The following is a 15,283-nucleotide window of genomic DNA, read 5'->3' as shown; positions in this document are numbered from 1 at the left end:
CTCCTCCCTCTCAGGGATGCATTTGTCACGCAAACCTCTGTCTATCACTAGGCCAGGTGTCCCTGTAAAGTGTTTCCTAGGTGTCAAGCACTTTGCATCAGTTTTATCCCAGTTTGATTTAATACTCACAGCAAGACCAACAGGCAGGGGTAGGGCCCCATTTCTCAAAGGTAGGGAAACTGCATCTCCGAGAGGTTAAGGAACTGCTGGCAGACCACACAGCTTCTGGGCAGAGCTGGGATTTGAACCCAGGTCTGTGACACTCCAAAGTTCATGTTCTACAGCAAGATTTCTCAAACGTTCACATGCATATGAACTGACCAGGCTGCTGGCTAAGGACGCAGAATTTGGGGCCCACTCCTCTCTTGCCCCATTCTAATTCAATAAATCAGGGTTTGGGGGACAGAAATCTGCATTTTTGCCAAATAACACAGGTGATTCTGAGGCAACTGACCCAGAGGCTGAGAAACGCTTCAGCCAAGAGAGCAGCAGCCTGCTCTGAAAACACGGGTGTGCCCCAAGCCCCTGCCAAGACCCCGAGAAGCGGCCTCTGCCCTTGCCTACCTTTTGCGTGTGGAGTGAAATCTAGGAGAAGCAGCCCGGAGCCTCGGAAAACAAACAACAGATCTGTAGCCTAAGAAAGTCTGCCGGTTGCCCTTTAAACATTTTAAACTCAAGAGAAGAACCTGAGAATCAATGATGAGGGACCCTCACTCACCCCTCAGAGAGGGACCCCGCTGAGATCCTGAGCTGCGATGGAGCAGGGTTCTCGGAGCTGTGAGCATCAGGACCCACCTGCTTTGGAATTACATGGGGTTTGCTGAGGATGGGGAGTCCTGGGCCCCACCCCAGACCTCCAGCGGCCAAATCTCTGGGGTAAACTCTGGGAATCTGCATTTGAAATTCACTCGGAAGCAATTGTGAAGCAAACAAAGGCTTGAGAAGCAGTGCCCAGAGGGTCTGGAAGGACTGAAGGAACGAACGCCTGAGGCTCCAGGTCGGGAGAGGCCCAAGGCTGCAGACATCAGGAATCCTGGTGGCACAGCCAGTGCCAGCCCCCCTGGGCGGACGGGGAGGTGGCGGGGGTGCTGAGGCGCGGCAGGGGGGATCTGGTCCACCTCTCTGCGGAGACCACCTGAGCAGGCAGCCGGTGCCTGTGGAAGAAGCCCGTTCTGTTTTCGGGCGATGCCAGCGAAGGGCTCCCAGCAGCATCCAGCCGGCACAGACCCCCTTCCCTCCGCGGGGAAGCCACGGGTTGGGCTGGGCATGGTGGGTTAGCATTCGGAATCGTGACCCTGCACTCGGATGGAGTGGCCTGGGGCCCTCAGAGGGCCAGGGGTCAGGCTGTGGCCTGCAGAACCCTGAAGCCCAACCCTGAACCCGGAGGGCTGTTTCCGCCACTCCACAACCTGTTTGCTCCACTCACAAGCCCCTTCCCCCACTCCAGAAGCACACACCTTACGCCCACCCAGACTGGGCCCTTCCTGCCCACACGGTCTTCTTTCCCTGGAATTGTCTCTGCGAGCTGGGGCTGCTCACTGTTCTTCCTCGCCACCCTCCAGCAGCAAAAAAGACCCCTCTCCCCTCTCTCTTGGCCCTCATGCCCTCTTTAGAGGCTCCGTTTTGCTCCCCACCTCAACAAGCCCATGGCCAACTCCCTCCGGGGGGAGGGTCTGATAAACCAGTTCATGCCCAGGAGGAGGACGAGGCACACCTGGGGCCCTGCACGGGAACAGGTGCGCTTCACTTCACGGGCTGCTGAAGGTAAGAGGTACCGTGAGATGGGGTGGGGGCCTCTCCTCTGGCAGGAGAGCCTCAGGGCTAGGAGCACAGACTCCAGAGCCAGGGGTTCAAATCCTGGGTAGACCCCTCATAGCTGAGCAACCTCTGGCCACCTGCTTCACCTCCCTGTGCCTCAGTTTCCTCATGTGTAAAACAGATATAATAAGTGTACCCATTTCCTGGCACAGAGAAAAACACTCAGAACATGTCTGACACATATTAAGTACTCAGTAAATATTAGCCATTAGTGCTCATTAAAGGAAGGCTTTTGAACCTGGGGAGACTTTTAAGTCTAGACTTCACAGGTAGCTGCCTGTGTCCATCCAGGGCTGTGTGCCCGCCCCATCCAGGCCTGCCTGGTGCTCTCATCTGGAGGTTCCATTGCCCATGGAACCACGTGTCCAAGCTCTCAAGCTGGGACTGTCCTCTGGGGAAATCTCCTTGGGAAAATGACAACATGAGAGCAGTTGCGGCCAGAGTAGGGGGCAGTCTCCATTGGTGCGTCTTAAGCCAGGGCACAGAAAGACAGGCATTTGACTTTCTGCTCCTCTCTGCCATTGCCTTTAGTTCTGCTTCCGTGTGAACAGGGGCAGGGCTTGGTGAGAAACGAGGGTGGGGGCAGATCGTGAATCCCTGGGTCTCCACCGTCTGAGCAATTGGGAAGGAGTGGGATTCTCTGGCAGCTCTGTTCCTCTGCATGAATTAGACGACAAGGCGGGGAACGGTCTGGAGTCCTCCAGGCAAGGAGAGCGCTGGTGGGACCTTGCTCCAATCCCCTCCCCTCCTGGCCATTTGTCCCTGGAGAGGGACAGGAGGTCAGACCTAAAGGCTCCTGGGGGCGGGGAAGGGGTGTGTGGAAGTCTCTGGAGCAAATATCACCTGATCTCCCATCCCCCTTTCTCTTCTGGACATGAGAAAGGACCTCTGCCTCCTCCCCTCTCCTGGGCAACCAGCCGTCCTGGGAGAGCCCTTACCCCTGGGGGTCGGTCCAGTACCCATCACCGGTTTGGCAGACGCAGCTCGCCTGAAGAATGCCACGAGGTAGAGGACCCTGCCAGGAGAGGGGTGAGGACCGCAGCCAGGTCCAGCAAGCACCAAGAGCGCGCCCCAGAAACGCAAGCAGAAAACAGACGCCGACGGGAAGTGAGAAGGGGGCAGTGACTCTCCTAGCACCTCCAGCTCGCACAGGGTGGAGGAAGCCACGGGGGACTTGCTTCTGAGGGAGTCAGGGCCTGGCTGCACCTGGGAGCGCAGCGACGCCTGAGACAAGGGCCACACGCAGGAGGAATCCCGTCCAGGCGGAGACAGTGGGCTCCCTGGGCACAGCAGAGGGTGCCACCTATTCTGTCTGGGACGTGGGACACTTGAGCTGGACTGTAAAGGCTGAGTCACGTTTCTGTAAGACAGGGGAGAACAGCAGAGAGGCCTTGTTCAATGTCACAAGCCTCCCCAGGTGGGAAGGGGACGGCAATGCAGAAGAGGACGGAGACACAGAGGGGGCCTTGACAGGAGGCAGGAGGGACAGAGCTTACCCTCTGGGGGGTGGGCGGGGAGTGTATGTGGTTTCTTCCTGATTATTAATAGCAATATACCTTTATCATAAAAAATTTGGGGGGAGAGCAGGGACAGAAGAAAAGGATAAAGAAGAAAATTAAAATCACTCATATGTCAACTACCCAGAAATAACTACTGTTAACATTTTGGTGTCTTCCTTTCAGATTCTTTTTTTACAAAGAGACATTTAAAAAGAGTATATGGGTGAGAAATACAATGTGTAATCTAGAGGCATATTAATGTAGCAAAATGCATGTTTCACATTAAAAGATTATATTAGAGTATATAGTCTGAATTCAGAGGCTATGCAGATCAACATGCAAGTTATTATTATTTTATAATGACTTAGTAGGTGTACTTTTAAAAAAGTACATTGAGATGGTACAAAGGGGGAGTTTTAAATTTCATTTATTTTTAATAGATCACACATTCATGTGCTCCACAATTCAAAAGGTAAGAGTATATATAGTGAAATGTCCTTTCACCCCATCTGCCACCATTCGTTCTCCTCCTTGGACTCAGTGAAGGGTGCTGTAACCTTTCAAGGATTTTATGCAGAGACAAGAAGTCAAACACGTGCTATTTTCTCCCCCTTCACACAAATGTTACATAAGTGTTAGCCACACATTCTGCATCCTCCAGTTTTCACTTAAATACCTTTGATGCTATTTATTTTCAATATATAGTCTCCTCATTTTTTGTGGCTGTGATACCAGGGTTCTTGTTCATGGAGCCAAAGAATGAACTTCGCAAACACTCAAGGTAGGAGAGCCAGGGAGAGACTTTTACTTAGAGATCGAGTGAGAGGACAGAGCTCCTGGCTCACACCAGGAGGGGGCAAGAGTCTGCGCTTGTGCCGTTGTCTAGGGGTTTTATGCACAGTTGAAGATTTTCAGGAATGGGGGTAAAGGGCTAGGTGTGCACACTTGTTGAGTGGTCCCAGAATGCTCATTTTTGATGAGTAACGGAAGAAACTTGCTGCTCTGGTTCTTTCTCAGGACAGCAGTTTCCATCCGGGAGCATGTCAGTTAAGACCACCTGCCCTGCCCCCAAGGTGGGCTGGGCTGTTGCCTGTTTGCCAAAATGTGTGTTAAGAATCTTATTTCTTAACTTCTTGGGCTGTTTATGGGTGGGCTTGCTTATGAAATAAATCTTTTGCCCAGGTTACAGATTATTTGATTAGGGTTAGAGAAGGAAACACAGCATAGAGGTACAATTAAAAATACCCTGGGCCTTTTAGCAGGCTAAGGTGAATTTTACAGTGTCATGATCTAATTGGCACAATGAAGTCCTGGGTTATGCTGAGATACTCTTCTTTGTCTGAGGAACACTCAAACATTCCAGGCTAAATTGCTCCTGGCCTTTTGAGCTTTAACTGATTTCACTGAAGAATGCCTATATTCCTTGTCTGGTATTTTTACCCTAGAGAATTAGTGTGACTCTGACTTTGCGTAATGCTTAACATGGAGTTTGGATAGGGACTTCTTTGTACATTGTTACATTGTTCTGTCTGTAATTATCTTGTGTTGCCTTTTTTTCCGGAGGCCCTCACCCTTCTCCACTGAGACCCACCGTCCCTGTCTCAGATGTATCATATTCCATTATATAGACATATTCCAATGCATTTAGCAAGTCTCTTCTCATAGCCATTTGGGTTGCCTACATCTTTTGCTTTTATAAACAGTGCTGCAATACAGAATTTTGTACGTATGTCACTTTATACAAGTACAGCTCTAGACTGAGGATAACTTCCTAGAAGTGCAATTGCAGGTCAGAGGCAGGTTGCCAGAATAATTTTGGTGGCTGTTGCCAAACAGCCCTCTGTGGAGGTGATACAAACTGCTTTTAGATATCCGTCTTTTGATGTCAGTAAGGGATGAAATCAGGTCTGAACTTAGAGTGTAGGAGGCTGGATCAGAGCGGGGCAAGCAGAGCCCAGTGAGGAGGCTATGGCAATATGCAGGGGAAACCACCTGGAGCTAAACTGTGAGTCAGAACCACTGGACAACGACAGAAGATGGACCTGGACATGGAACAGTGAGGCTGCGCTGGTCAGTGGGCAGATTTCATTTCATTCAGGTGGGGAGTCTAGGTCACAAAGGGGACTCCAAATAATAGAGGTGGGAGCCCCTTCTTTGGGGCCATTGAGCCCTCTGATGGGGGGGATCCCTGGCTGCCCTACATGTTGCTTGGGAATTGACTGTTCCCACGTACTGTTGGCCAGCCCCTCTGTTCCCAGCCGTGGCTGTGCCTCCTGCCTCCTCTGGGCTGGCCCTAGAATTGACAGGGCAGACATGGACTGGCGCTTGGAGGCCGGAGTGCCAAGGTCTCCGACGGGGTGACCAGGTGGGTGAGGAAGCTGCATCTGGAGTGAAGAGACAGGTGAGAAAGGCCACCAAAGATGGAGGAGCCCCGGGCTTTCAGGAGCCTCTGCTTCCCCAAGTGCCGAGATCTGTGTTGTGATGATGGAACTTGCAGATTCACTCATTCTTCTGTGTTAAGAAGAATGACCTTCACTGCAAACAGGGTAGAACAGACCCACGAAGAGGGACTTGACGGCTTGCCTTTAAAGGTAGCCCATGGGCCACACATGTTTGCTATCCCTCCTTCTGTGACCCCACTAAAATGATAATAAAGCAATGAAGAAAAGTGTATTCTCCCAGTGGTGAGAACAGGAGGGGGGCCGCCGCTGACAAATGTCGTTGGCAACAACACAGGAGCTGGGAAATGGAGAAGAGGAGCTGCCAATGTAGGAAGCGGAGGACAGGGAACCCAGAAGGAGAGACAGCTGAGCTGTACACTGCGCCGCAGGGCCCCAGGGGCCAGGCGCAGAGAGGCCCAGGGGCGAGACCGTGCAGAGGGGGCAGGAGACCCAGCCACGGCTGGGAGCAGAGGGGCTGCGGACTGGCCAATAGCGCGCGGAACAGTCAATTCCCAAGCAACAGGTAGGGCAGCCAGGGGTCCACCCCCCCATCAGAGGGCTCAATGACCCCAAGAAGGGGCTTCCTCCTCTGTTACCTGAGTCCCCTTTGTCACCTAGGCTCCCCACCCAAAGGAAATGAAATCTGCCCACTGACCAGCCAGCCTCACTCTTAAATATGAAAAGACAGAGACCAGATATCTGAAAACAGCTCGTAGCATGAAAAAGAGTTGAAGATCAACAAATGGGAGGTCGGGGAGGATGCACCATAAGAAAGAGAAGTGTTTTAGGAAACAGAAGACAAAAAAGAAACCTTTCAATAACCCATAGGTGTCCTCAGGGAGATGTGAGGAGGCAGGACATCCCTAAACAAGGACAGGAAGCTACGTAAAGAGCAACTAGAAAATGCAAGTGTGAGGGGAGGGCCTGGAAATTAAAGAGAGAGGATTATGGAAAAAATGTCAGTAAAGGTGTTGGAAGGTAAGAGAATTAGTCTGATCTCTGGATAAAAACATATCTGAAAAAGAAGTGCAGAGAAAATGGAAGGGAAGAAATTCTCAAATGAGAAAATAAAATTCCCCAAAGCTAAAGGACAGAATTTTCCAATGTTGAGGGAACGCCAGGAACCCTGTGCATAAGCACCATCATGGTGAAATTTTAGAACAGCAACGATAGAGGCAATATTCTAAAAGGTCCCCTTGGAAAAAAAAAGTTTACCTCTAGAAATATAAGAATTAGCCTGGCCTCGGGATTCTCATTAGCAAAGACTAAGAACAACGCCTTCCACATTCTGTGAGAAAAGCAATTGTAGCGAAGAAGTCGCTGAATTACTGTTCAAGTGTGAGGGTGGAACTATGACACTTCCAGGAACAAGGGACTCAAATCCATACACCACCCACTCCTGCTGAAGAAATTACTTGAAGATGCAGCACAGCAAAATGATAGCATAAATAAAGAAGAAGAGAGGGAGGGAGGAGGGAGGGAGGTGGGGAGGGAGGAAGGAAAAAGCAGTGGGACCAGCCCAGGGCATCAGAGAAGAAGTCCCAGGCAGACAGCTGTGTGACAGAAAAGCAACATGCCTGAAAGATGCCACAGGAAGAGGGCCTTGTCTGTACGAAAGGCCCCTGGGGAAAAGGGGGACCTCATAAATACAATCTTCCATAGGCCAAAAAGTCAGAAACAAACTTGAAGAAATGACAATGGTGAGTGAAGAGAAGAGGAGTGGAAAGAGGAGAAGAAAGACAATCTGAAACTCTATGAAAAACAACAAATCAAAGAAAGGAAATGTAATTGTGGGATATTTCCGGCTCTCCTACAAACGATATTTACATGGTCACAAATGCAAACTCTATTTATTGGATTTAAGCTTCTAGAACTAATGTACAGGCAAAGCATGAAGGCCTAATGGTTAGGAAATTGGATAAAGTTGTTACCAACATGGAGCACTGAAAGTAAATGTTCAGAAGACAGAAGCAGGGAAAGGTGCTAAAAGGGACAGTAGGAGTGATGACAGCCTCGCCCTGCAACATGGTGAGTCACAACTATCAAAAGCTGAGGGGATGAGAAATAAAGATATAAAAATGTTATGTAAAGCAACAAAGGAATCAACTGATTTATTTTTATTTTATTTAGGTGTGCTACATAAAAACAGCCATATAACCATGTTGGGAGTAGGGCTGGGGGAGGGTTTTTTTGGATGATATATGTGAGCTAAATCCATATCTTTCATGGTTATAAATCAATAGAGGATGTTTAAAATTGAGAGATTCAGAAACGGCAGCATATGCATATGATTTAGAGATACAGAAGTCACTCCCCAAAGAAAACTAGAAGAGAAGCAGGTGCCTCTGGCGAGCAGGACTGGGGAGGAGGCATGAGGTGGGACTCTTCACTGTTTGGTTTTATTCTGAACCATGTGCATGAATTACTAGGGTAGAGAGATTTAAGTGCATCACCAAATACATGAGAGCTTACGTAGCTGCAGGTGAGTTCTGGGGGCCAGATACAGATGAGTTAGATGCCCAAGTCATGAAAAAGCACCCAAAATAATGATGAGGACATTGGACATGAGAAAATGTTCTGATTTTCACAGAGACAGAAGGTATTTCTGGAAACTACAGACCAAACGGCTCAATATAGAATTCTGGCAAAATTCTAGAACAGATTATTAAACAGATGGCTTGGGAGCACTTTGTGATTTATTTATTTATTTATACTCTGCCTTGTTCCAAAAAGAAGGATTTGCAGCAGCTTACAGAGATACATGCAATTTAAGATAAAAAAAAAAATTAAGTGAGAAAAAATTCTCAAAAAGTTAAACACAGAGTTACTCTATGACCTGGCAATCCACTTGTAGGCATAGACCCAAGAGAACTGATGCTTGATCACATAAGAACTTGCACATGAATGTTCATAGGAGCATTATTCATGATAGCTGAAAAGTGGAAACCCAAATGACCATCCACTGATGAATGGAAACCCAAACGGTACATCCATACAGTGGAATACTATCCTGCCATAAAAAGGAACAAAGTATTGCTAAATGCTACAACATGGATGAACCTTGAAAACATTATGCTAAATGAAGCCAGACATAAAAGGCCACATGTTGATTCCATTTACATGAATTGCCCAGAATAGGCAAATTCATAGAGACAGTGGCTGCCAAAGGTGGGGCAAAGGGTAATGGGCATGACTGCTAGGAGGTGTGGGGTTTCTTTTTGGGGTGATGAAAATGATCTGGAATTAGGTATTGGTGATGATCACCCAACCTTGTGAAGATACTAAAACCGCTGAATTACACACTTCTAAAAAGAATGAATTTAATGGTATGTGAGTTATATCTCCATTTAAAAAAACATTATTATGGGGGAAAAATGCGGAAAGGAGGAGAAGAGAAAAGGACAGATAATAAAGAGGAACCACGTCAGTACATAACCCATATACCATGAAATCCTGTAAGTGATAAAGGTGTTCCATGACTTTGGCTAGGAACTTTCCAGCAGGTACTACAAAGCTTGGAAAATAGTGTTAACTGGTTGTTTAGGAGCATCACAGCTTTTCCCGGCACTGCTGCCTGATAGAAATCTCTCCTGTGCATCTTCGTATAGTGGTCCATTGGTAGGTAGCAACAGCCCCACCATAACTCCAGCGCATATCCTAGGGTCACTCAAGCTAGGCATAGAGCCCACGTATAATTCAATACAGGCACTTTAATGAGGGGCCCAAATGGGTAGGATATGCAAGCAGTTCTCTGGCAGTGAAATTAAGATGCTCTGGAGCAGTGACTCCAACCTGGGTTGCACATTAGAAAGCCCTGGGGACCTTTTGCAAAATCCCAACACAAGACGAGTCTGACGTTTTGGTACTTCCAGGTGATTCTGATATAGAACCAAGTCTGAGAATTACCAATTAAATAGATGAATCGCACATCCTCATGAAATCCTCTATGAACATTATTTCTTGCCTCAGAGTTTTCCTAAGTTCAAGGTTACATTAATTAAACACACACTGGTGTAGCTAGTATTTTCTGAATGTCAGCTATGTGCCATGCCTCTGAGATATAAGGATTAATGTGTGACCCAGCCCCCAACCCCAGGCGGCTGACAGATGATTCACATTACGGACACCCCAACTGGTGACTGTAAGTGTGGTGAGGAGATGGGGGAAACACAAAGCAGGGACCTGGGGCAGCCTTGGGTGCGTGGGCAGCTCCCAGCAGAATCAATAACTCCTCTGAGCCCTGAAGGAAAGGTTAACTAGGGAAGAGGCAGGTGGAGAACGGTGCACCGTGTTCAGTATCTTTCTCAAAGATTTGGATGACTATTAGCAACCATATATTTTGAATGTGAGGTGGCACCCTTACTGCAGCTTGGCTGGAGGAAAACCCTTCTGCTGCATGGCTGAAGTGAGATCCAAAGTGGGCTGGCAGAGAAGACGAGTCCAGACCAAAATTAAATGAGACGGGAGAGCAGGGGAAGGTGCTCAGAAGTGTGAGCGGCACCACACTCAGTGTTCTCCTGAGGCTTTGCACGTGTTCTCATTGCATCCCACCACCACGCTGTAAGAGGCAGACATTTTACGGTTGAAGAAAATGAAGCTTATCATGTCCAAGCCCTGAGTTGACACAGCCACGCATGGGGCCAGAACCTAGTTCAGGACGGTCTGGCTCGCAGGTCCAGACTCTTTCCATCATTGCACATATACCAAGTCCTATACTTGGCTTCAATAAATCAACTGCACACAGTTGATTCAGTAAATCAATTGCACATAGGAAGACTTTGTTCAATCGAGGTTCCTGAGGGGGGGAAGTGTTAACAGCCATATGCTCATGTACAAGTGTTAGGTGTGTTAAGAGAAGTTGAATATGAGAGGCAGACGATGTCATGGGAAGGATCTGGGCTTTGGAGTCGTGAGACCTGGGCTCAAAATTCAGCTTTGATACTTTCTAGCTGTGTGACTTTGAGCCAGCTATGTTGCCTTCCGAAGCCTCAGTTTTCTTATCCATAAAATAGTGATAACAGTGCCAATGTCACTGGATCATTGTGAAGGTTAGAGCTAATGTGTGTACAGACAAGGAGAAAATTTTACAACACATATAACTGAGAAAGGACCCATGTATCAAGAACTCCTACATAAATTTTTGAAAGACAAACAATCCAATTTCAAAAGTAGGCAGAAGGCTTGAAGGGGCATTTCACCAAAGAGCATATACAAGTGGCCAATAAGCATATGATAAGAACAGTATTTGTTATGAGGAAAATGCAAATTAAAACCATGGAGATACTAGTGTAGCTCCAATACGATTAAAATTAACATGATTGACAATGCCAAGTGTTGACAAGGATGTGGAGCAACTGGAACTCTAGCAGAAGACTACACTGGACAATCTTTGGACAGGTGTTCAGCAGCATCTACTAAAGTGAAACTAATCCTGTGACCTAGCAATTTCACTTCTGAGTGTATACTCAATAGAATGAGAGCTTATGTCCACCAAAAGGCAGGTACATGAATGTTGACAGCAGCTTTATTTACAATAGCTTCAAACTGGTGATAACCTGAATGTCTATCAATAGAAGATGGGATAAATTGTGTTGCATGAAGATGGTAGAATATTACATAGCAATGAAGGATAATGAGCGAGTGCTCTCACAGACAGTAATGAACAAGCATGCTACTATTTCTGGGGTGGGTGCTGGAAATGTTCTGTATTTTGATCTGGGTGATGATCACCTGGGTATGTACACAAATAAAAATTTAATTTGTTTACTTAAGACTTGTGCACTTTTGTGTATGTAAATTTAACCTCAATTAAAAAAAAGTTATTCTATGTCATGTGCATGGCACAGAATGGGAATTCAATAAATAGCTGTCAAAATTACTAGGGAAGAGGAGGCAGCAAAACCATTGCCCTGTGTGCAACTTAGACCACTGAGGAGCCCTGGGTGTAGATCTGGGAGCCTCCCTTTTTAAGTGGGTCACTGACAATCAGGACATAACATGATGGGGAGATAAGGACGCAAGGGGTCTGGAATACATGGCAAAAGAGGAAGGGCTGCAGGAAATGGAGAGGACGTTTTTAGGAATGATAAATCTTAGGAAGGACATTCTTCAATAGAGAATGGCTTTCTGCAGGATGGGAATGGATTTTTCCTTTGTGGCTCTAGAGCAGTGATTCTAAACCTGTAGCTGATCTGAATGTCTTGGAGGGCTTATTAGAACAAATAACTGAGCCATATCCATAAGAGTTTCTGATTCAGCAGGTCAAGGGCAAGACCAAGAATCTGTATTTCTAACAAGTCTCCAGAACATGCTGATGCCGCTGATCCAGGGACACGCTTTGCTGCCACGGTTCTAGTGTACAAAACTAGGAGAGCCGTTAGTGTGGTTATCGTTAATAATAATAATGATGATAATGATAACATTATTTATTGAGAACCTGGTGTACCAGATCCTGTGTTGCACACGCTGTCTACATTTTTCTTACAGTTAGGGAGGTATTATTCTCCCCATTTTAAGGAGGAGGGAAGTCTCACAGCCTAGACTACATCTCTCTGACTCCAGGCCTGGGCACGCTGGACCCGAGGCTGAGGAGCTACCTGGCGGAATCTAATTGTAAAAGTAATTCCACTTCTGACTGGGAGGTTGCACTAGGAAATTTCAGAGTCCTCCCAACTCTCAAAGTTAGACTAGCTTCAACTAGCACTTTTAAGCACTAACCATATTTAGCACCAATTAAATGCCAGGCGCCATTCAACATTCTCTCCAGGTTGTGTGTGGCTACTAGTCTAACTCTTAAGATGCTCCTGGGCCATCTCACCTGTTCTCGTCCCTCCCATTTCACATCTGCAGTGAACATCCCCCTCATCTGCCAATCAGGCTGAGAACTCAGTTCATCCGGATATTTGGCGAAGGAGGCTTTTTGTACACACACCCATAACTGCTGTTTGCATTCCCGTGGGGTAGGGTGGCTGGGTCATGCGGATGCAGTCGTTGGCACCAAGCTGTCTGCCACCTGCCCCATGCCAACCCCAGGCAGAGCCTGCTAATCCATTCTCAACACTCCCGCCAGCAAGGCAATGATGTGGGGGCTGAGAAGACAAAATCCGGAGGTGGGGGAGGGGTGGCCTCATGCCCCAGAACTGCCACAGGAACTACAGGATGTGCTTAATGACCTTGAACTGGAGACTTCACTCTACTGCTCCGGCCTGGCCTCCTGAGAGTCTGGGAAAGCAGAGAGCAAAGGTCTCCGGAGACTGCGGGGCAGGCCCATCTTCACTTAGAGGATCCTGCCAAACATGAAATCAGCCCCAAATCCTAGGGACTCCCTTCGAGGCTGCGATACCAGGACTTTTATTTTTGGGCATTTTAAAATATTTAATATTTTCCATTCTAACAGAAACAGTAACAAAAACAAAATGTGCATCATGGCTTACATACTAAGGAATGTGGGCAGCTGTGATGCACATACAGGATCGTGGTGATGGCAATTAGTGCTTATATCACTCTGAGGTGTCTTATCTTGTTTGCTTTCTCCTTGAGTATTTTCAGGAGGTAGATCATGGTCCCAAATGTGCAGTTGACTTACTGCTTATCAGCTTCCAGGTGTAAGTGGGGAGCCAGTCTACGGCAAACACCTCTCACCAAGGAGTCAATCACAGCACACAGCAGTGAACAAACCCGTGGCTCTTGCCCTGGAAGAGCAGCTGTAAATGGATCATTAGCAATGGCTTCATTTGGGAGCCCCCAGAAGGGACCCTAGGATAGTCAGAGAAAGCTTCCTGGAGGAGGTGACTCTTGAAGCAAATGAATAGAATTCTGTCAGAAACAGCTTGAGAGCCCTTCATTTCTACAGACCCTTTCTCCTAATATATTCAGTCTTTCTATGCTTCGGGGTCTCAAACTGCTTTTCAGAGCTAATGAGGGACAGGGATAATTCCCTTCCAGTTTATGAGGAGGGAAATCAGAGCATGGCTAAGAGACCATCTAAGGTTATCTTTAAAATTTAAGCATGACTACAGGGTGTCCGGTCAGGGCTGGACATTCTGAATACACCGCACAAAGGAAATAAGGACAGCCTCTGTCCTTGGAGAATTTGTTAGCATTGGAAGATAAGCTTTATAAAGGAAAACTCCAAAACAATTATCAAGGTGTTGTGCAAATAATTCAGTTCCCCAGCTATTTATCCAGGACCTGCTGTCTGCAAGGCATTCTGTGAGGCATCTGGGTAGGATCAGAGCTGGGAATACAGGTAAATACAGTCCCGGCCCTTCAGAACTCACAGTTGAACCGGCTGCAGGGGAGGCAGGCTGGCAGGAAGAGGAAGCTAACAATCCATGGAATATAATAGCTGACACTGTGAACACAGCTGGAGGCAAGGATGAGGCGCTTGCTGGAATTGGGGGGTTGGATAGAATTTCTCAGAGCACCCCACTGCAGATTATATCTCATTGCTCTACGTGTTTCCTTGCCTGCTTGTCTCCACTCAGGGGCCCTTCCTCCAAGAAAGAAAGAGGGAAGGAAAGGAAGAAAGGAAAGAAGAAAGAAAGGCCCTTGACTATAAGGGTGTCTCCCTTTGTTTTATTTATTTTTACTCTTTACTATTTTATTCAAGCATAACGTACATAAATAAAAGACACAGATCACAAGTGTACAGCCCAGTGAATATTTTCATATGTTTATATCTGTGTAACCACCACCCAGTACAAGCTATAGAATGCTTCTAGCACCCCAGACACGGGGGGCTGCCTCACAGTACCAGGGTTACTGCCACTGTAGCCCGAGGCGCTGAACTAGTGGGCGATGTAGCTGGGGAGGGACCATCAGAGGGAATTCTGAAAGAATTTGAGGTGTTTGGGCTGGACAAGTGAAGTGTTGGGGTGAGGTCATTATGTGCTTAAAGGACTAACATAGACAGGGCCATCAGACGTGTCCTGTGGGTGACATTAGGGAGCTACAGGAAGGCGCATTTCAGTTCAGCAAAATCCCTCCCTACAACCACAGCTGACACACGTTGGAAGTGGACCCCAGGAAAGATCAGCAATGTCTCCATCAGTAAGAGATACCACTCGAGAACAAGACTGACAGGGATTTATCAGCAGTGATGGAGAGGGGACAGGGGACTCCACTGGAGACTGGGCCTTCCAGCTCTGAGCTCCTGGGGTCCTGGAATTCTATACGGAGGGCAGAGAGAACCCAATCAAATGTTCGTGGGTGGCACAGTCCGTGTCAGCGGGAGGCTCCCAGGAGGGCTCCCAGTCTGGACGCTGACACCCGCCCACCCAACGCCCCCATCTGGCTTTTTCCGCCCCTAAAAGGAATTTTCCCCAGAACTCTTTTTTTTTTTTTCCACTAGAGAATTATTTCTAAATTCTTCCTGGGATTCCACCAGATCACCCCCCTTCCCTTGCCACCCACTCCCACTTCCAATTTGGAAGAAGGAGATGAAGTTTGCACAGAACATCGACATCTTCGTCCTTCCCGCACCTGTCCAGGGCGCAGAGGAGATGCTGCAAGTGCAGACTGGCC

This window comes from Manis pentadactyla, chromosome 9 (genome assembly GCF_030020395.1).
Source record: "Manis pentadactyla isolate mManPen7 chromosome 9, mManPen7.hap1, whole genome shotgun sequence".
NCBI lineage: Eukaryota > Metazoa > Chordata > Mammalia > Pholidota > Manidae > Manis > Manis pentadactyla.
The sequence above is the reverse complement of the archived record's forward strand: the minus strand, read 5'-3'. Positions refer to the sequence as shown.